Genomic DNA, 22,213 nt, shown 5'->3' with positions numbered 1-22,213 from the left:
TTGATCACTTGGAATAGGAAATTACCATCAACGCACTTCAGGAACCACCTGGATTGCTTATGCCCTCCTGTGTTGTCCCCCCCATAGTTATCACGAGGTTGAAGTCTCCCATGAGGACCCAGCTATTCTACATATCTATAAAGGGTCTCATCCACTTGGTCTTACTGGCCAGGCAGCCTGGAACAGACTACCACTTTGTCACCTGTCCCTGCCCTCACCTTAATCCTCACCCATAAATTCTCCGTTGCCTCCTCCTGCATTCCCAGGCAGAGCTCCAGGCACTCCAGTTGGTCACTGACACACAGAGGAATATCCCCTCCTCATCTCCTCTGCCTGTCTTGTCCTTCCAGCACTCCCACCACAGGAGCCATAAGTTCATGGTTTACCTTGAGTTTTCTTCCCAATTCAAAATAAGACCAGTGTAACAGACAAAGCCTGGGAAGGGCAGGACAGGAATATGTCTCACAGCCTCAGCCAATGGGAGGGGAAAGCCAGGAGAGCCAAGGAGCCGTAACCATCCTTGATTGCTGAAGTGAGGAAAGCTGAACAAGGAGAATGAGAGCACAATGTTTCAGGCTCACAAAAAAGGAATACTGCAGAAAAGAAGATCCACTGCAGACTTCGGTCAACTGTCAATTTGAAAGAAGCTTTCCATGAAGCCACACTCCCACATTCTTTATTTCAGCTGGAGAAAGCACTAAGTGAGAAAAGGAGGCAGATGTGACTGAACATTAAGCAGTGAGCTAAACCTACAGCATAATTTCATGTTGAAGAGGCCATGCAAGTCCAGAAAAGCCAAACCAGGAGTCTGCGACTGGGTGAGAGAGCACAGTTCTCTGACAGCTTTATTCCTGCTGTGTGAAAGGTGAAGGAGCTATGGGGGAAGCCCCACCTTTCTTTCAGCCTTTGATTAACTTTTTCTCATCTGTTTCCATATCCTCAACAGCAAAATATATCCCCAGGCACACCCAAGACACACCTTTCCTAGACAAAATATGATCCCTTTGAGCCAATTCCAACGCTCTACATCCACTTGGCAATGAAGAAGAAAGGGGCCAGAAGAACAATGAATGAATTCTAGTAATGGGTATCAAGATCCCTTATAATTTCCCTTGTCTAATTAAAAAAAAAAAAAAACACAAAAGGAAAATGAGATATACTGGAGATGGAAGTGTAACATGAGACACACTCCAGTATGCTACCTTAAATACACTTCAGTACAAATGAGTAAGAAAAAGAGTCAAGCTACACTAATGGAATCTAGAACCTCTATGTCACTGCCTCCAAGTGACTGAAATCTCTTAAATTTTAGGCATTTTTTTCCCAAGAGCTTAAATAATTAAGGCACTAAAGCTGTTAAGATTATGACTGTTTATTTCCTTGGCAGCAGCACTTCACAGGTGAGCAACAAGCTCATTCTCACTTTTCCTCAAATTAATTTCTCTCAGTAGAATGACATTGCAAGGAGAGAGGATGGTATCTTTATTTTTTAAATTTTACTCATCGTATTAATTAAAATCTGCATAGTCAATTCATTCAAAACTTCTTTGTAGAACAATGGCAGTCTTTTAGAGGCAGCTACAGAAACAAAAACAGAAACTAAAGGAAATAAACTTCCAAGAAAAATAATTTATAAACTTTAAAACAATAATTGCAATGTTTTTAATCCTGTTGCTGGCAAGCCCACACTAGCAAGTTTACAGTTGATGTGTTCCAGACTACACCAAAATTATGTATGTGTAAAATGTTCATAATAGAGAATAAATGTCTAAAATTTATTAAGGTTTCATGCTGATCCTCCAGTCTGGCAAATGTTTGTAAAACGAAAAAAAAAAAAAGAAAAAAAAAAGAGACAGTGTTAAGTAAAGATTTCAGACCTGAACCTTGTTTATATGCCTTTGAACCTTTCCTTTCATGTGCAATACCTGACAGCCCACTGAGAATAAAATGCTGAAAGCCCCAAAGATGGGTAAAACAGAATTTCTGACTCAGGAAATAAAGATCAGCTGAATATGATTCCCATATGGCAAGCCAGATCAATGGAAAGCAAGACCAAAATTTACAATATCTATACTGTGCAGTACAACATGGAGGTTGTCTTTTATTGCTGGTAGCAAAACTCCCAGTGGCCAGGAATAAAAGCAGGCACAGAGATTATACCTCCACTAATGGTGAACTCTAAAGATACATATTGGTAGATTTCAGATCGGAAAAGGAAAAAGGGAAAATTTTGGTTTGCTTTTATTTAGTGTTATGGAATATCAACCATCAACTAGAGCAATCAACTTTCAGCACAAAATCCAGGATTATTAATATAAAGGCATGTTTTCAAAGCCAAGGGGAGAAAAAACTCAGCAGCTTGGATTACCTGATATGAAAAGAAACACTCTTTGCTGTAAAACTAAAACAGCTTCAAGGCTACTTTTGTGATAGCATGTGTGGCTGAATGTGAGAGAATGTATAACAATATTATTACTTTTATTTCAAGATTTCCTGTAAAACCTCAGGTCATGCTCATGAAGACTTTCTTAAAAAGCAGTGATAAATCTGCTGAATACTTTTCAGAACTTGAGAAAGGGGCACTGGGCAGCAGGGAGGTAATGAAGCAGTCCTCAGCGACTGAACGGGCAGGGCAATGCTCTCACCGGGGTGAGCAGGAGCCCTCTGCCAGGGATGGCAAAGCACGGCACCCGGCCCTCTCTGCTGGGGTCTCAGAGGGCACACGGAGCCACAAGTCTAAAAGCAAAGGAAAAAAGACCCAACTTTTCAGATTCCTCTAATAAAGTTCAGATGGAAACACACCAAAGAGAAATTCTTAAAAAGAAAACAAAACTGACAACATTTTTAGTAAATATACAACAGACCAAGAGACCTGACCAAAGTAAAAAGGTATCAAATCACTTTCCAGCTTCAGTAAAATATTTTCTCTATTTGAGCATAAAGTTTCAACAAAAAAGAAAACCTCACAGCGTCTTGGACCTACCTCACACTGCACTACTCCATCACTTTCCACTTGAAATTAAAGATATCCACAGCAACACAAGAGCCCTGTTCCAGGATGTCCATAGAGAGATGAGGGTGGAGGTAAACAATAGGAACTACATAGCAAAACTGTCTATCTCTCTATAAACAAGCAAATTAGATATTTTGACTCTATATATAAAGAGAGGCGATTTGCCTAAGAATTTTCAAACCCTTTTTCCTAGTAGGTGGAAACCTATGTATATATTTAAAATCATGTCCATGGCAGAAATTCTATAGGCATTCAACCTGGCTGATCTTCACAATTCATGGTTTCACCACTAGTAAGCAACGCATACAAGTCAATCCTGGCTCTGAAAACCTAAAAACTTCAGCATGTAACTGGTGCATTAAAACATATTTCTGTGATACTTCATCAACAACGGTGTGACACACTTTTAGCATAACCAGCAAATGCTGCTACTAAAGATCAATAGAGAAAAAGCAAAGAAGAGTAATATTTGAATAAATTTATGAAACATCCTCTTCCACAAGAGAAATGGTAGAGGACCTAAAAAAAATTCTGGAGCCCAGCAGATCACCACTCACGTGGGGGAGGCGATTCTCCCCTTCTCTCTAACAGCACACTGCTGCTCTGAGCTGGATCACAATTTTGTACAGTTAGAAGACAGTGTATACTCTCCTCTAATAAGCGTTCTTCTTACCCCCCTCCTTCAGCAATATTACCATTCATTTAGGCCGATTGGGATATCATCTCTCTCAGTCTTTGGATACATGCACCTAGGTCCTATAGATTCGAGTATTTCCAAAAGGTCCTACAAATATTGTAGGACCTTTGCAAATACTACCTTTAAAGTACCCCTCTTTTCTAAAAGTGTACAGCTGTTATATTTCCATCGCTCTTATTTCAAATCTTCTGTTCTAATCTTGACAAATGTAATCTCATTCTACTGACATAAATCCAGTATCCCATTATATATTAATCACTTATCTTCCATGTCAAAGCCTTCCTATCATCTCTCATTCCATAGCTGGAGGTAAACTCCCTTCTCCTTTACGTCCAGGCTGCCAGCTTCCATCACCTGTGTGTTATTTTTTCAATTAAGTGTCTTCAAGCTTTTTATCCAGGCTGACACCTTACAATGTTATGAACATCCACAAGAGTAACTGATTAACCTCTTTCAAACTGCTTTGGCAGGAGACCTATGGAAAATTTTAAAACCAATTATTTGTTGATATGCTATGATAACTCCTTATTTTTCTGTCTTCCTTTGCCTGTTTCTAAACATTGTCTTTACCGACGTATGTAAATTGTCCTGCTTCTGGGTTGGGACTCAGTAGTTCTCTGTTTGCACAGAACCCAGTGGTGGTCCTTGCAGTTTATATCCAGCTCTCTAAAACACTGTCAAAGGGCAGGCATAAAGTGAACAAACATCAATATGCCAATAAGCACACTAACCACGGTCATGCTTCTTTAAAAAAAAAAAAAAACAGCCATCAAAACAACATTGATACATAGCCTGGTTGTTAAGTACTGCTAGTATAGTTCCTTCAGCAAATTTCAGTGTGTGTCAGAAAAGTCCTTAAAGTACAACCTGAAGTATCCCAGTGAAATATACTTTGAAGTCCTTAATAATGTTGCAAATAACTACTCTCAGTGTTAAAAACAATCTTTCTCCCAATGGGCTTTGTTATGCCCTCATAAGGCGGACCAACAATACTCTATTACGAACTATCTTCTCTCCATAAAGTCTTTTCTCCATATAGCTTTTTAAGAATGTATCAAAAAAATTTTGACATCAACAAAGAAAAACAAAGGAAAGGAAGGAACTTAGGAAGATATCTAGCTTTGCTATTTCAAGTCAAGATATTTTTATACATTCAAGGGTATTATTTCCCAGTTTAAATATAAAATGTTTATATTCACCCAATTAGGCAGAATAAATAGGTATGCCTTTTTAGAGGCAGAAATTTCCAGTCTTGATGCAGATCCTGCTACTGAAAGCAAAACCAGAAACAATGTATCTCTAGAAGTATACCCCTGTATTCTCCTTGTACTTAAATATTTTTTGATGAGGTCTCATATACTATTCAAATTAACCAGTATAATTTCCAGACTTCTTAATCATGCATTTAGTTGGTGTTTTATCAGCTGGTATATTTTCTCTCAGCCTTGTAAAGTTTTTGATCAGTTTCATCGTTTACCTTCACAGAACTAGCAAAGAACAAATATTCACAATACACCCTAGTTATTAAAAAAAAATCCTTAAAAATATCAGGCTGTTTACTTTAGCTCTTATTATTCTTATTAATTTCTCATAATTTAAAGAAAAAATCCTAAAATCAAAGTTTTTGGAGGAAATAAAGCAGCACTATCTAACAAAAATAAGAGTCAAGCCAATAAAACGGTTAGCATGTAACACATAACTCTGAGAAAGGGTTTCAATGCTCACTTATGAACCAGATCTTCAAAGATTTTCAGTGTCTAAAAATACAGTCCATCCCTCTCTTGCATTTTTTATCCCTGTGGCATAAAAATTAAAAAAAAAAAAAAAAAAAACAAAAAAACAACTAGAGCCACAACTCCAAATTGTAAACTGACTTTATTTCCCATCCCTCTTACTCTTTTACAAGCTGAGTTGTGTTCTTACCACACCAACTTCCCCCACAGCATGCAAGATCAATGCCATTCTAGCCTCTTCTCTGATGAGCCCCAGCTGCAGAGGATGGAAATCATGCACACTGCAGAATATATGGGGTACCGAGTTTTAATAGCCTGACTCTCTAACACTGGGTTTGGGAAGTTTTTACACATCCTATTAATTATAATAATATCAGTGAGGCTTACCCAGCAAACAAGCCAAAGTAGCTGAGCTCTGCAAGAAGTTTTTCAAAGGTATAATGGAGTTAACCAAAGGGCATTAGTAAGTACCGAAGGAAAAGCGCGGGGAGATAATAAAAACAGGCAATCAGCTACAAAACATGATATGAGACTTGAAGGCTACCGTTTCCTCTTTTAAGCACAAGATTGATTTTCTACTGCATCTCTAAGCAAATTACTTGAATCTTTAGCCTTACAGAAATCAGGTTCCACTTTAACTTTTTCCTGATACATCTGACATTTCAGCTGACAAGAGGCACTTTCCATTGTACAGTGATTTTGGTAAAAATTGGATGATTTGTTGTACTTCCACTGTATCTTATGCAGCTTCTTCACTTTGCAGTATTCCTCTCAGTTATATGGAATTGTCAGGACCCTCCTTTGTTGATGAAATAGTGTGTTTCTAAAACCATCCCCTCCACTATTAGGGGAATAGTGGAGGGGATCTTTAAATAAACATGACAAGAAAACTTGAAAAAGTACAAGCAAGAAAAAGCAAACAGAAAAATCACGAGCTACACTCCTTGGCAATAGAAGTGCTCTCAAAAACTTCCAAAAGCACAGATTAGAAAGGATTATGGCAGAGGAAGGTTTCCTTGACCCATATTCTGGCTTCCAGAAGTATCTCACAGCCCGATTACAGGGGCACATCTTGCTTAACACCTCAGCCCTGACAAGCCACTGCCACTGTGCAGGGCATCACATGCCTTGCCACGGCTCTCATCCAAAAGCTCCATCCTGGCTGTCCAGGAGGGTATGGCTACAGCTATAATGCTCTAATTTTTCCAAGACCTGTACACTTTTAACAGCTGAATATGAAATGAGTTAAAGTACTTTGGAGAGCTAGAAGCAAGTTAAGCTGTCTGCACAGATATAACCTTTGTATTTTCTGACAGCTCTATAACAAAGAAAAAGCATCATAATCTCAGAAGTTCAAAAACCATTAAAAAAGTCTCCTTAAAAGATGGAAAACAGACGTTCTTCTCTCTTCTCCTTCATACTTTTAATATCAGCAGAATTATATTTCTTTCTTCCTCTCTCTCTCTCTTGTTGTCAGGGGTTTTTTTAAATTTGAACATATTTTCCATCTGGTCTGTCTTAAGACTTCTGAACTCTTCTGTCTGCCCATTATGTATGTAAGTATGTGAAAATCAGTATACTGCAAACACCAGGAGGTGGATTATGTGTCATTCATTACACAGTGACAATTCAGCCTTTTTGTCAACCACAAATATTTGTGAGACAGCAGTGAAACACAGGGTAGCAGGACTCTGAGTTTCTAAAAACAGCACATAGGCACTTCCAAAGCTGAACTGTTACAGCATCTTCCTTTGCATCATCAGCCCTGTAGGCAGAAATCAGAGGCTCCTGCTTGGGCCAAGTTAACCATGCCAGTTATCAATAAGAGACTAATCCTTTGTAGTGTGGGTCACACTGGATCAATGGGACTTACCCAAGCACTCTGAAAGGCACTGCAGCAATGCAGATGGGCCACAGAACTCAACTCCAACTCCATATCTGAAATGTATTTTACATTTTGCATGAAGTGACTTCAGTCAGTGTTCACCCATCCATGTTACAGGTAAGATAACAGAGTTATCCTTTAAAGAAAGAGTAGTGAGCCTTAATGAATAGTAATTATCACAAAAGGCACACACATTTAAAAAACATTCAGTGTAAGACATAGGCTCATTATTCTTGTTTCTATTAAATCTGCCTTAAATAAAGGTACTTGAATGAAAACATGATAACCTTTTTCTATTTCTAAATAAAAAAAAATGAAAACAAGAGCTTCCACAATGGGGTATACAGCAGGTGCAGAAATTATGCTTCACAAAATAAACTTGCAATGCCAAGCATTTGTTCCAGTTTGCAGTCTTTTGTTATTGTTTTCAATCTTATTTATTTGTTTATTTAAATCCTTCAGTTATTAGTGGTCAAATTTAACATCCCATCCAAACCTACAACCATCAACAGAAGATTAAAATTAAAAAAAAAATACAATAGTCTGCATGAGATTATACTGAACTGCAAACAAAAGTGGCAAAAGCAATTAATCAACCTTAAATGAGCAAAAGCTCTAGATCAACAACGTGGTTTAAAACAAATTAAAACTTTGCAAACAAGCATAGAAATGGCTTTTTTATTTCAAGTATACTGAATTTTAAGAGACTTCAAACTGTTAGAATTGCCACCCAGAGACAGAAAAAACACAGCTTTTGCAGCTACTCACTAAATATATTTTCACATTGCCATAAATTTTTTTAACTTCTCACCGAGAACAAAAATGCAGGCCTTCAGTAGAGTCTACAGCTACAGAAGATGCAATGCCGTTGATGTTATATTGCAATAACCAACCTGATCAAGTCACAAGTACAATGTATATCACAATGATTTGCAGAACAGCTGTCGGGGTTCCTTTTACAGAGTTTAGCTTTGTGTAGTTTGCTAGAACAGTTTTTACCACAAGTACTTCAGATCTGCCAAGTAAAATCAAGAAGCACAATTTTCATTTATGCAAAACATGTTTTGTGGGAAAGACATGGTTGAACTGGAAGCAGTTTGGGTACAATTATTAGCTGTTTTACACAGTTCTTATTACTAGACGCACACATATGTGAAGTAAATTCAACTTAAAAATTTTGTTTTAATGCATGAGAAAATTCCAGAATGAATCACCAACATTTGAGCAGTAGCTAATTCTCTTTCCCCTCAAATTTTCTATAACAAACTGAGCAGTAAAAACAAAAACCTCTTTACTCACAACGCACAGAAGGTTTTGGAAAAATGAAATGCAGTTGATGTGCTTCAGCAATAGGGCACCACCTTCCAAATAACACATCCATATTAAGCCTACAGAAACACTGTGGGAAATATTAAAAGGACAGATCTCTTTCTGCAGGCTTTTAAGGAAACTATTCCCATTATTTCTATAATTGAAGCAAAGATTAGGGAGATTACTCAACAAGATTTTTTTTTCCCAAATCAACATTTGGGAATCATTATTTTCCATTCTCTTCAATTTGTAGCTGGATATCCATGGCACTTTTACCTTGAAATTACCTTAAGCTGCACCAGGGGAGGTTCAGGTGGGACGCCAGAAAGAATTTTTTCATGGAAGGGATTTTTAAGCATCAGAACCACTGCTCAGGAAGGTGGTGGAGTGACCATCCCCAGAGGTGTTCAGGAAACAACTGGACATGGCAATTAGTGCTCTGATCTAGCTGACATGGTGGCGATCAATGTTTGACTCAATGATCTTGTAGGTCTTTTCAACTAAATTACTTCATGATTCTAAGTCCCTTTTAGAGCTCAAAGGGTTACGCTACAGTTTTACCTCAACATAGTATTAAGCAAATTAACAGAAAGATGATGAAGAATACCTTGCACAAGAAAAACCTATGAAGGCAAAACACTGACGCTTTCCTAAAGAATGTATTTTCTCATACATCTCTACTCTTAAGAGCTTCAGTTTTTAAAAGCATAAAGTGAACTTTAGCCTCATGCAGTTAAACTACCCTTTGTGCGAAAGGCTAATTCCAGAGGTATCTAATTTCTCCATAAAATAATTTCTTCCCGCATTTAAATAATTCACAGGAAAAATGGACTGTCCGCTGAGAGAACGGTAACATTTCGAACAACAAAAAAGCCAGGTATGAAAAATACTGCAGCACCAGTGAAAGAAATTGACTTAGCTAGCTTTTCTAATTTGGTCAGTATGTCTCTTTCACTGGGTTGTAAGCATCTTAATTTTTCTTCTGTGTAAGTGTCAGAGCTACCACAAACCAGCACAAAATTCAGGTAGTTAGTGAGAAACACAATCACTGGACACATTCACCAATGTAAAAAACCTGTTTCTTTTCCTTTTTCCATCCAATCTTAACTTTTCTTGAGGAAACACTTCTATTCCTCATCCAAGGCTCTCCTTTAAGAGAAACCAACTCAGTTCTTGCAGCTACTGTGCCTGGAGTAGGGCTAATTTCTCAGTCTAGAAAGCATTTCAGCAAGTGAATGGAAAGCAGTGGATGGATTAAATTAGGAGACCAGAGTTTGCAATCACTGATCTCCAGAAAGCAATTTACTGGCATTCTCTATTTAATTATATCAACACCTCATAACCATTAATGAATTAATCTTTACTGTACTGAGATTAAGTAACTCTATCACAAAGTTCTGCAAGTATACATCTGAGCCAAGAATTATACTTAGAAATTTTAGGAAGGCACTTTGTCTCTATCATCATCATTCTTCACAACATTAAAAGCAGTTAATTTCAACCCCATAAGCCATCACGCTGGCCCCCTTCCACACCTACTTAAGATAAAAAATAATGTTTGTTTCTCTTACAGGCGTTCTTGCCCATATCCACACAGATGTGTTCACCCCAACAGCAGTTTACTGAACTTAAGAAAAAGAAGTATTTTTCAGCTATAAGCCTGATATGTGCAAAACTCATTCTCCCTCTTCAACCCACAATGCCCCCTTGAGGGAAAAGAAAAATGAACAAGTGGGGAAAAAGGAAAATAATTTTTTTAAAAAAGGCTCTGAAGAGTGAGAAAAGAACTTCCTATACTAACAGCAGAAACAACAAAATACAAATTCAAACAAAGGTAGTCCACGCTTATAATGCTCATCTTTCTGGTTTGTTTTTGTTTTTGTTTTTTTTCCTGACCCTTTTTCTCACATGAAACTTCATTGCCTTCACCATCATTTAGAGCAGTTTCAAGAAGAGTACAGGGACTCAAGCTCTGATTTTTTTTCCATGTATACCAAATTCTACATATATACTTAGGTATCAGATTAAGGAAAAAAAATACAAAAAATATTTCATTTTAACTTATAACTCTAAGAAAACCTGCATTTCTAATAGGCAATCAAAGAAAGACAAATATTCACAGAGAAAAAGTACCAACATTTGTCACTGAGGAAAATAAATCTTTAAATCTGTTATAAGCTAGTGTTCCCTGCAGACATCCAACAGACATAGCCCATGCCTGTATATCAGAAGTTAAAAAAGGAAGTAAAGATTTCTGGGAGGCTTTCAGTTTCGTGCCTAAAATCCTGGGTTTAGTTTTCTCTCCCTGAAGTCTAAAGAAAGAAAGAATTGTGATTTATCTGTTATATCCAGTACATGTTTTGCATTTTTGAACGCATCTAAATTTAAAAAAAATATGGATAAAGTAATTTGCACTAGGTTAATAATTACCTATAAGAAAGATACTGGAGAACATCGATTTCTTCAATATACTGTATCATCTTCCACCAGCAGGCACACACAAAACAGAATGAGAACAAATTATATTCAGATGGTACTAATGTTCAGGATTTTAATATTGCTGTCCTTACTACAACTATATAAAACTCTCTGCATAAAGGTTACCTCTAACATATCTTCTAACTCTTAAACACATTAAAAAACACCCTTATTACATTGTACATTTAACCACAACACAAGAAAAGGTTAGCTCCCAATAATAACCTTATAAAGAAAGCACAGTATCAGTTAAATGGATTTTAAGTAAGGGTCCAAGATCATATTAGGCAGCAATTATAAGCTACAAATTGTATTTTATATCTTCAGTGAGAGTTAGCACAAGTCTTGCTGAGTCAAATCTCTGCTATAAAACCTCTTGCCATGCTTTAAATGATGCAAGCAGCTGAGCCCTGAGGGGTTAAAGCTAATGCTAAAGGTAAAGGCTTGAAGAGTTGACCAGATATCTTGTGGCCATAGATCTAAGTGTGTCAGTCACAGGCAAATATACCGTGCTGTGCTTGCCAGAGAAGGCCAGGAGTAATAGATCAAGCTCATCAGCTGTTGAGGAGCCTACCAGAGACGCAGCAGAGATTAACATTGGTTTCACTGTGCCTACAGCCATCTGCGCAGAAAAGGTGACACTGGACAATGACTCACGCTTCTAATGCATTTACTTTTCTTTGCTGCTTGGAAATAGTTTCTTCCGAACAACACCTCCTAAGAAAGAGGCCCCCAAAGTGTCAGGAGTGAAAAGGAAAGAAAAAATCACCCCAGTCAGTCAATTTCAAAGAAAGAGCAATGTCTTCCTAGAGCCCCCCAGGTTCCCAAAGCAGCCATCCTTGCAGCCTGGCACAGAGGGTCACCCACACCCGTCACTGCCCTCCACAGCCAAGCTGCCAGCGCTTACCACCTCAGCCCACAGCAAAGCAGGGAGACCTCCAGGATGCCCTTGCTGGAGGAGGTTTCCAAGAGGAGAGACTCACTCCCTCCCAAGCACACACTGTGAGCCTTGGGTCTGTGTCTTGTTTTGCTACCGAGGCATTCCAGGCTGTGTCAGTTTGGATTGCAACATAAATATTGTGCAACTGCAGGCTCCTTAGTTCCAATTATGGTAATATTGCAGGTGACAATGAGAAAGGTATTTTTAATAGTCTCTGGTTACATTTTGCTCCATCTGCATCTTAGAAAAAGAGAAATTCAGCTTAAGGAAATTTTGTTGATACATGAATTTGGAGCAAAACTGTAAGCCTAATAACGACTTGGAAAAACAGGTCTTCCCCATTCTGATAGTAATTTAGTGTTAGCAACAATGACCCAAATGTCAGTCACAGAACATAGAAAAATGTTTATAAAATTATATTTAAATGATACATATGCATATTTAGAGGTTTGGATATTATTAAGTCACAAAATGTGCGGGCACCTATGTATAATAACGCTAATAGTTTCAGTTTAAATAATTCTAGTTACTGAAGACAGGCACCGAAACATATGTTAAAAATAGCACTTCAGTTAAGTCCAGGACAGCAGGTTCCATTTTTACACATAATCGAATAATAGAAATGTATTCTTCTACTGAGTCACAGAAAGATTTAAAATGCGAGCGCTGAGCCTGCAACTCCGAGGGACCAGTCAAGTACACAGCCTTCTCCATCTGCCACCTCTCTCAGGCTTCACAGTAGCTCTCCTCTTATGTGACAATCAAATGATAAGGGAGAGGAGTATCAAAAAGTGAGAGCAAGGTCCAACTTCAGCCATTCACTTTCTAGACAAACATACAGTGAATTACATTGCCCAAAGCTCCTGGGAAATGCCAGATTTGCTGCAGATGCATATTAGCACCAATCATGAGGCACACAACACCCTACAGCCACAGCACACAGTACTCATCCTGGTAGTCATGCCTGGCTCATCAGACTGGATACTTTAAAACAAACATCTGTGTTCATATTTTCAGGAATGTCTCCTTCATATGTCTTTGGACCCTCACCAATGATGTACCTGAATGCTGTACTTTTTCATGTTTGAGGTGACTTGCTTCAGAGTCTATGAAACAGCTGGAATAAGAACTTTCATTGAAAGAAAAACTGGTAACACACTGATTTGGCTTAAATATGCATGGGCAATCCATCACCTGTCTCAGTCTAGGAGGCTTTGAAGAGCAGCTAAGTAGTTGGTAACTTCTCAGTTTCAAAAACCTATTTTGGACAGGCACATACAAACACATGAAAATCACCAACCAGCCTCAGCACCTCAGCCATAAAAGCTAGTCTTCATATCACATTTCAGAAAGCTTGGGATCAGAGATGAAGGCCTTGGATTTTTCAACACAAGTGTGTGGCCATCACCTCAAGCACATCTTCTCCTGAAGCCTGAGACAGGTCAAGCCACAAGAAGCGGCCGTGCTCCAGAAGCAGGGAGGCTCAATTTGAGCACAGTCCTTCAAGTGCCAATCTGCTGCCAGCCACAGAACCACTGAATCATTCACTGATCCAGGCCCCACTGCCAGACCCAGCACACCCAGACACCACAACCAGCCCAGAGGACAACCCGAAGCTGGAGCATGGCACACTCCAATGCTGCAAGCCATACATAGTCTGGAAATGAATGCAAACCTGGTTCAGAACCATCCTTCCCTCATTTTTTCAAGGGAGAATTTGGAAGGCCATGTTTTCCTATCACAACGCATTAAACACCTATTTTTACATTGTAAAACACTCTCCAGCATGGTCAGTTCCTGCCTGGAGAACCACATTCTTCAAACACATTCCCTCTTTTAGCAAAGGATTGACAGCACTGTTCTTTAGAATACTTTCTCTGCCATAACCTGAGATGCAATAAACCCACTAGGATACATTCACTTTCTTTCTCAAGGCTCTGGTCTCCTTGCCAGAAAGCTGTGGATGGAGACAGAAGTGCTGTGATCAATCACACATGCACAGGCATGGACACACACACACATTGGATTGATCACCAGCTTCTTCACCTACAACCCCTGCAGTAATACACAAATATTTTGGCAGTTTACCATTCTCCTAGTTTCTCTGTGATTTGAATGTGTGTCCTGATACCCAGACTCAAAACCAAAAACTATTTTATAAAAGGAAAAAAAAGAAAAAAAAGAGAAAAATCAAACCAAACCAAACAAATGCAAAAATACACAAAACAAACAAACCAACCCAACCCAAAAAAAACCCTTAACCAGTATTTTTTAAGGGTTTTCGTATGTCAGTTCATAAGAAGTACATTTCTGGTTGCTCAGGTATACTTCACACCCTTTCCTGGTCAATAATAAATAGAGGCTCAAGAACAGATCCAGAACATCCAACACCAAACATCATTAACTCTTCCTCAAGATGTCACTCTCTTAAAATAGAATACCAAGTTAAAGTTTCAATCACAATAGATTTAATTTTTCTTCTAAAGCCAAAGAAAGTGCAAGAACCTGACACCATGTGAAACTTCTGTATATTCAATGTAGTTATCTGTTGAATTACTGACCATACATATTCTTATACGTATGCTGACAGTTATTGTGTACTGAAAACAATTTACAGGCATCTTCACAACATTAAAAGTAATTTAAATGCATTCAGGACTGGTAACAAATGGGTCTGAATAAATTTTTGTACAAAAGCATTTCATGATCTTTAGCAAAGTTCCATCCTAATATTTTTACAGTTTTAGCACCCATATATTCTTTCAATGAAGAATGATTGCTGCCACATATCACAGAGTTCTCAGCACTCTTCCTCTTACATTCACCATACTGTACACACGATATCGTATTCCTTATTGAACATGTTGTTCTACAAAGATGAAAACACTGACACAATTGAAAAGCACAACAGCAGATACGTGTATCTCTGCAGTCTGTGCACCCCTCACTGCATTAGGTTTTCATGTTTTCATTTACAGGTAATGAGAATGCTGTAAGTACTGTAATGAAACGACAATCTTGTTTGTTTTCTCTCACAGAGAAGTGTCTTAAATCAGAGATATTTCAATTTCTGTGTTTCAGACTCTAAAAACTCCTAGCCTGTTTTCCAGACAGTTTTCTTCCCTTTATCTTCAAAAGACCTCTGTCCCCCTTCTGTCACATGAATAAACTGATACTTTTTTCAGTATTAAATATCAAATTTCAATGCAACAACTAGTAAGTTAGTTTCCAAAGACATACACTAGATTTAACAAGATCTAGTATTTAAAAAATATCGGCCTCAATTAGGGCCACTGTAACCTGGTGTAACTCCTGTGCCTGCCATGTGCATGAAGCCGGTGCACAAAAAAGTTTGGTTTTTCTTCCCACAGAAGTGAAGGTGAAGAAATTTATTTTCCATATTGGGCACCAGATGAAAATCACATTGCTCTTCTAAGACTCTCAGCCCCTACTTTCTGAGCAGTTGCCCATCTCCTGGCAGTGCTGTCTAAGCCTTTGCTGGCTCCTGCCCAGCCACATGTTTTCTCTGGCCTTTTCCCCCTCGCTTCCCAACTCTCCATTGTTTGCATGCTGTCCCTCTATTTTCCAAAGCCCTTTGTGGCTTCCCATCACTAATCCTTAAAATTTCCTCTGCAATATTTTTACATGGCAAAACTTGACAATTTCTGATCTAATTTCCAAGCTGTTAAACATCAATTACAGATTTTATTACACCAGTTGTTTTACTAGGTGGGTTACAATTCCAGAAGAACAATATGCCCTCTCAACATCAGGACTTACAAAAGGATAAATCAACAATGTAACTGTGAGCACTTTTGTAAGACTTAGCACTGACAGCATGGCAAAGTTGAAATGATGTTTACCTCTTTTACATTTTCTTCACCATTCCTGGGCAAGTTCAAAATCAACACCTAAAAGATACTTAAAGTATCTTTTATTATGCTTGATATAGCTTTGCAACTCTGAGACTGTTTCTCCAAACACAAGTTTCATAGTTTTCAGGCTGAATAACACAATTAGGTCCTGTTCAACCAGCAATGTAATATCACAGCCATTCTCCTTCCTTCTCTGAAGGGACAAGATGGCAAAAATTGTAGTGGCAGCATCCATCAAGATTAGACAATTTTAATATAAACATATGTCAAAATGTAATTAGTCAAATTATGACAGATACATTATTTAAAATTACATGAAATACATAATATGTTGGTTAAGGCTGAAATACAAAAGCTGAATAATGGAATAAATCAGCATTTGAACTCACGTGAAGACAATTCTGAAGAAAGTTGCAAAATACACATCATGCTGATCAAGAAAAAATAAATTATTCTAAAATGATCATCAACTAAACATCAATCTTAAAAGATAAAGGATTTGTCTTGTAACAATACTTATTTACAAAACACCATGCCTAGAAAACCCCAACAACTTTCCAGTTATAAATAGTGATGTACCCCCTAGCCTCAAAACATCACTATTCAAATGAATTTCCAGTTTTGGGCCCAACAGTGTCTCCCACTGGCACAGGCCCACTGGAATCTCAGTCATCCTCATAATGTCCTGGAGGCAAACTGAAACAAGACTAATATCAGCAATTTACAGAAATACTTAACGTGGTGCAATTTGCAGCCATGTCTGACTGACCACAGAGGTCCAAAGGAGCTCACTGGGCAAAGGACTCGCAGTGTGTGTCCCTGAGGACCCTGCCACCCACAATGGGCTGGAAACGTTGTCAAACAGACACTCCACCAACTTCTTCCACTACCTGCTGCCCACAGGAAGCTGAAGCTCCTTGGTAAACAAGCAAGTTCTACAGGTAAGCCAAAGCCAGTCTGTGAACTTCTGAGGGTTCTTTGTGACTCAGAGGGCTGTATGATGGAGGTCAGTAGTTGCTCCTTTCACCCCGGAATGGACATCACACAGCACGGCAAGGGAGATGGATGCAGTGGGCAGGGCAGAAAACCTCCCTTCTGCACGCTGAATGAAGGTGCTGCCTGTCCTTTAAACCTGTTTGCTGTTCCTCAGCCTAACCAATTAGAAAGGCATCTGTCACCCACCTAAAGCCCCGTGCCACCCAGCAGAAGGGACCCCCACACTCAGGGCACGGAGAGGGTGCAGTGCACCATACCCAAGGGAATCAGCTGCGTCCTCAGCAACCAGCCTGGTTAATGCATACAGTTAAATAACAAACAAACTGCAGCAAACCCATTTCTAACTAAGGATGTGTAATTACTATGAGCAGGAAAAAGAAATAACTAAGTAAATGAACAAAAAGTTAAACCTACAATATTCTTATTCCCTCCCCTCAGCAACCTCTACAACTTACTAAAAAGACTTAAGACAGTAAAGATCTTAAAACAGTATACTTAGTATTTTACTTTATTTTTCTTAGAATAGGAACTGAAATTGTGATATTAAACATAATTCTACACAAATTCATTCCTCAGAGTTCAAATGTTACTTTCTAACATCATCCCAAACTATACATTGGTGAAGCAATAAACATCGTAGCAACTGTTCATTAAAGAGATTATTTTCAGCTACTTCAGTGATGACAGCATAAGCAAGCTATTACTGGCAGTTTCAAAACCACCTTTCTGACATAAAACATGGTGTTGCCCTTAAACACAAACCTATCAGAAATGGGATTAAAAAAAAAAAAAAAAAACAAACAAAAACAAAACAAAAAAACAGAAAGCAAACACAGATTCAAATCTTTCAACAAATAAGAGATGCCTGTTATAATTTGCAGTGAATATTTTGGAAGATTTTTAAAACAGTAAATTTGATTAAGCTACTGAAAGCCTCAGAAAGAAGAAAAAAAAAAAAGATGATCAGGGCTAAATAATACTTGTAACACTGCTCCTTGTTTTTATGCTGGTGCAGAAGTTTTGAAATTTAAGTCTAAAGCTACTCTTAGAAATTATTACAGTAAGTAGGCTTATTCTGTAAAGTAACAAATGTGGAAGAAAGCCTTCAAACAACTAACAAGGAACTATTTTATTGCAATTTTAAGATTAATTTTAAGAGGTTTGTTTTTTACAGCTAAGATTTTCTACAATTTCATCACTTATATGATGCTTTTCTGGTGCCACTATTTTACACATACAATCAAGAAAGGTATCAAATCAAAACAGGGCAGGGAACAGGAATCTAAATGACAAGTATTTCTTCTAACAAGGGTTAGCTGAGAAGTATGCTACAGTGGCTGTGAAAAAATAGACAGTTTGCATTACTTCTAGACCTATTAGCTGTCACAAAATTTTAAAAGAAAAATCAGTTCCAATGTACAGAAAATTATCATTTTACAACAAAGTTGATAGCATTTTCATTTTGACTGTGATTTGCATTTTTCTCCAGTTGAAATCATTCCATGAGTACTTTTCAGTGACCTATGTGCTAAATCGTTTTCATTTCATATGAGCAAGTGACCTCTTAACAATACAACCAACAAAGAAAAAAACATGACTCCTAGGAACTATTCATTTTCAGCCACCATCACAATTTAATTTCTCCAAAATAAACCAGGTAAAAATTGAAATAGACTAAAAAAGTACTCCGTGTTCAAGAAATATTAATTAACCCCTTTATTGGAAAGATAAATACCAGCCCTCACATATGGATGATGAAAAACAACGAGGTTAAGTGACATTTTCAATGACACATAGCAAAACACTGCCACAACATGGATCACATCTCAGAAGTTTTCTATTGTTTTCAGCCCACTAGCCTCGAATAACTCCTGTGAATGCAATGCTGAATCAGGTATATTTCTCAGAATACCAAAAGCTTATTCCAGCTCACACAATTTAGTCCTAAAAAAATCTTATTCTACAGTAATTAAAAAAAAAAAATTAAGTCCAACAAGAACTTAAAAAAAAATGGAGTCTTATAGGAATGTTTCTAAGCAAATAAACTATTATTCTTAAAATTATAGTCCAAACACATTCTATTATGGAAAGTATTAAAACATGTATAAGCAACTGATTACTATAGAAAAAAAATGCAACCAAAAAAAAAAAAAAAAAAAAGCCAAACACCAACAAATAAACAAATCACTTCAAAAATCTGTGAAATATTCACCTGACTACTGCACAAACCCCAGTGCAGCTTTTAAAGAATACCATGTATTTACTGATTGAATGTCCTGAACTTGGTATATTTCTTTTCCTCACACTCAAACCCATTCTGATTTGGTTGTTCCTTAGAGACTATTTGGTCATTTTACATAAATATTCACTAAACAGAAAGCTACAAAACATTTAGGTTTTTCCTCTCTCAGATGATATAAACACTGCACTGTAGCAAGATCCCGTGACACAATGTAAAAACCGCTGAGGTTAAACTAAAAACAAAGAAATACACAAATATTTATACAATTGATTCTGCTTAAGCTTCCTCCTAAGGTTACTGTTAAAGCGTAAAGCCTACACCAACAAGGCCTCATATGAAGCAGTGTATTTCAGGTGTTATATATTATCAAAATAAATTAGGATGTCTAACTACAGGCATTTTGGAAATGCTGTATTTAGAATACTCTTTCCTTCCCCTTAGCCTTTTACTGATCTACTATCCTGAATAATTAAATGAATGATTTAAGCATGCAAAAATTCTACAAAACAAAACCGTTTTGTAAAGACTACATTAAAACTGCAGATTACTACAAAACGGGTATTTTGAGTATCTACATTTACATGAACAAATTATCATCGTCAAGAAAAAACTTTAGAAAAGACTTATTTGAATGATTAAAACCATATCCCACTTAGAAGGGTTTAGTGTAGCATTAGAGAAACCAATTTAATAATTAATCATATTTTCTTTAGAGTAATATTAGTAGCAGTAATGTTTTTCCTTAATGGCTTTAAATTACTTAGCACACAGAAGAAAAAATTTAAAACTGTCAAAATATCTTAAAACTTTGACTTCTTCCCCCCCACACACACAGCTTAATGGGGAGATATAGACACCATGCACAACTTCTGAGTCCCACCTTCGTAAAAAAATTTCCAAGGGCCTGATCCGAGCCTGTGAAGTCAATGGAGCGATTCCTACGGCTGCCAAAGGAAAGATTCCCACTCTCAAGAGTTGAGTCTGGATAGGGGCTCTCATGCACAGAAAGACAAGGGAAGATCCTCTTTGGAAGAGGAACTTCTGTGTTTCTCTCGGCTCGCATGTACACAGGCAAGACTTCCTAGAAGTACAAGCAATTCCCAGGTACAGGGTACTGCTCGTTCCTCCATCTGTAGCTCTGCACTCTTTACTAATAGAGGACAATATCACAGATTCATGGTGGTTACTTCTGAGATTATTTTTTCCCTGGAGAATACACCAGCAGCCCACTTTCTACCTGGACAATTCTCGCAAATTTTAGACGCGCGTTTTCCTGCCAGCCCATAGCCTAAGCTTTACGCCCCTCCAGTAGCTCCATCCCGGGACCTTACCGGCGCTCGCCAGCGTTCTCGGCCGGGGCTGCGCTGCGGCACGGGCCCGCTGCCTGCCGAACCTGACGCGAGCCGAGCTACGGGAGCAGAGCAAGCCCGCCTGGCGGAGCGCCTTTACCGGGGCCGTGCGGGCGGCACACGGCTGTCCGGCAGGGCACGGGCGGCCGGGAGCGCTGCCCCTGCGCACCCGCGCTCGGCGCGGCAGGACGCGGAGCGGAGGCGCCGGCGCTCGTCCTCCGTGCTAGGGCTGCCCTGGCACCGCCGATGGCACGGCACGGGGCAGCCCGCTCCACAGCCAAGGCCGCCAAGGCCGCTCTGCCCTCACAATCTATCACGCTTCCCAAACTTTGCAAGTCCCGAAGCTCTCCTCAACTTCAAAGCCAATTTTAAGGGAAGGCCCCTGCGTACCAGGCACGGAGGCCGCCTCCGGAACCCCGCAGCTCCAACATCATTATTTATTAATTGTTGGGTTTAGGCAATTTTGTCTTGGGCCAGGAGACGACCGTGCTCCCTGCGCAGCCCAAACAGCGCCCGGGGGCACCGCTGCCCCACGGGCACCTCGGCGCCCTGCGCTTCCCCTCCCACGCCAGCGGGGGCGCCCCGGGGCAGCGCGGCGCGGGGCGCCCCGAGGGGGCGGCCGGCAGCGGCCCCTCCGCGCGGGCGGGCGGGCGGAGAGGCGGGGGCTGGGGTGCGCCTCTCCCTCCGGCGGGCAGGCGGGCAGGCAGCACACAAAGGAGAAACGTGACACGTTTCTTCACCCGGGCTGTCTGCTGGGGAGGTCTCGGGGAAAAAGAAGAAGAAAGGGGGAAAAAAAAAAAAGGAGGGGGGAACCCAAAAACCCCCAACACACCACCACACAAACGGGGAGGCAAACGGCGGGCGGGCAGCCGAGCCTCCCGCACACGCTTCCTCGGCAGCCTGGCCCCAAGCCCTCCCCGCCTGGCACTTCTCTACCCGAGCGGGGAGGCTACAGGTTGTTTGTTTTTAATTACGCGGGGGTGGGGGGTCCGCGGCGCGGAGCGGCGGGAGGGAGGCCCTGCCGACCCGCAGCCGCCGCGAGTTGTTTTGGGGGAGCTCACACCGGCTCCCGCGGCCGGCCCGGCCCGGCCCGCCGGGCACGGCCCCAACTCCGGCCGGGGCACCGCAGGCTCCCAGCGCAGAGCGCGCCCCCGCCCCCCGCTGGCGGTGCGTGTTTGGGAGCGGTGCCACCGGGTGCCGGGAGACCTGACACATGTCACTGCTGCGGCCCCGCCGGCCGCGGCCAAACTTTCCCGCGGCGGCGGCAAGTCAGAGAGCGGCGGCGGAGGGGGGTGGAAGCGCTGGAAGTAGCAAGTCACACCGGGGAGCGGAGGGAGGAGGGGACGGGTGTGCGGGGCGGGGTGGGGGGGTAGCACTTACCGGGAGGAGACACCGTGTAGGGCGTCCCGGCGAGCTGACACCGAGAGAGAAAGGGCGAGCGGAGCCGCGCGCAGCCGCGCGCACATACAGAGTCCCTGCGGGCGGAGCCGCGCGCGGGCCGGGGGAGCGGGGGCGGGCGGGCGGCGCGGGGCCCTCCGCGGGCGCGGAGCGGCGTCGGAGCCTCGCGCCCTCCCGCCGGCTGGCGCTGCCTGGCGCTGGCGGTGCTGCTCTCCCTCCCCCGGCGTGCGGGTCCGCCCGTGTGCGGAGTGTGCCGCCTGTGTGTATGTGTTTTGTTGGGAATGCGAAAAAAAAAA

The 22,213-nt window shown here is 40.4% G+C and overlaps 1 protein-coding gene across 10 annotated transcripts in view; it reads right to left on the bottom strand.

Annotated features, from left to right (window-relative positions):
* FOXP2 (forkhead box P2) overlaps positions 1 to 22,004 on the bottom strand; it is a 402,279-nt gene extending 380,275 nt beyond the window's left edge. For 4 of the 10 annotated variants that reach the window (XM_063155291.1, XM_063155292.1, XM_063155293.1 and 1 more), the window contains exon 1: positions 7,317 to 7,464. The gene's annotated coding sequence lies outside the window, so the exon portion shown is untranslated. Of the gene's footprint in view, positions 1 to 7,316; positions 7,465 to 11,069; positions 11,120 to 12,024; positions 12,148 to 21,899 lie in introns of those variants that run through there. The other 6 variants (XM_063155296.1, XM_063155285.1, XM_063155298.1 and 3 more) reach the window with 6 other exon arrangements.
* Between the last annotated feature and the right edge of the window lie 209 nt (positions 22,005 to 22,213).

Source organism: Melospiza melodia, chromosome 4 (genome assembly GCF_035770615.1).
Source record: "Melospiza melodia melodia isolate bMelMel2 chromosome 4, bMelMel2.pri, whole genome shotgun sequence".
Lineage (NCBI taxonomy): Eukaryota > Metazoa > Chordata > Aves > Passeriformes > Passerellidae > Melospiza > Melospiza melodia.
The sequence above is the reverse complement of the archived record's forward strand: the minus strand, read 5'-3'. Positions and strand labels throughout refer to the sequence as shown.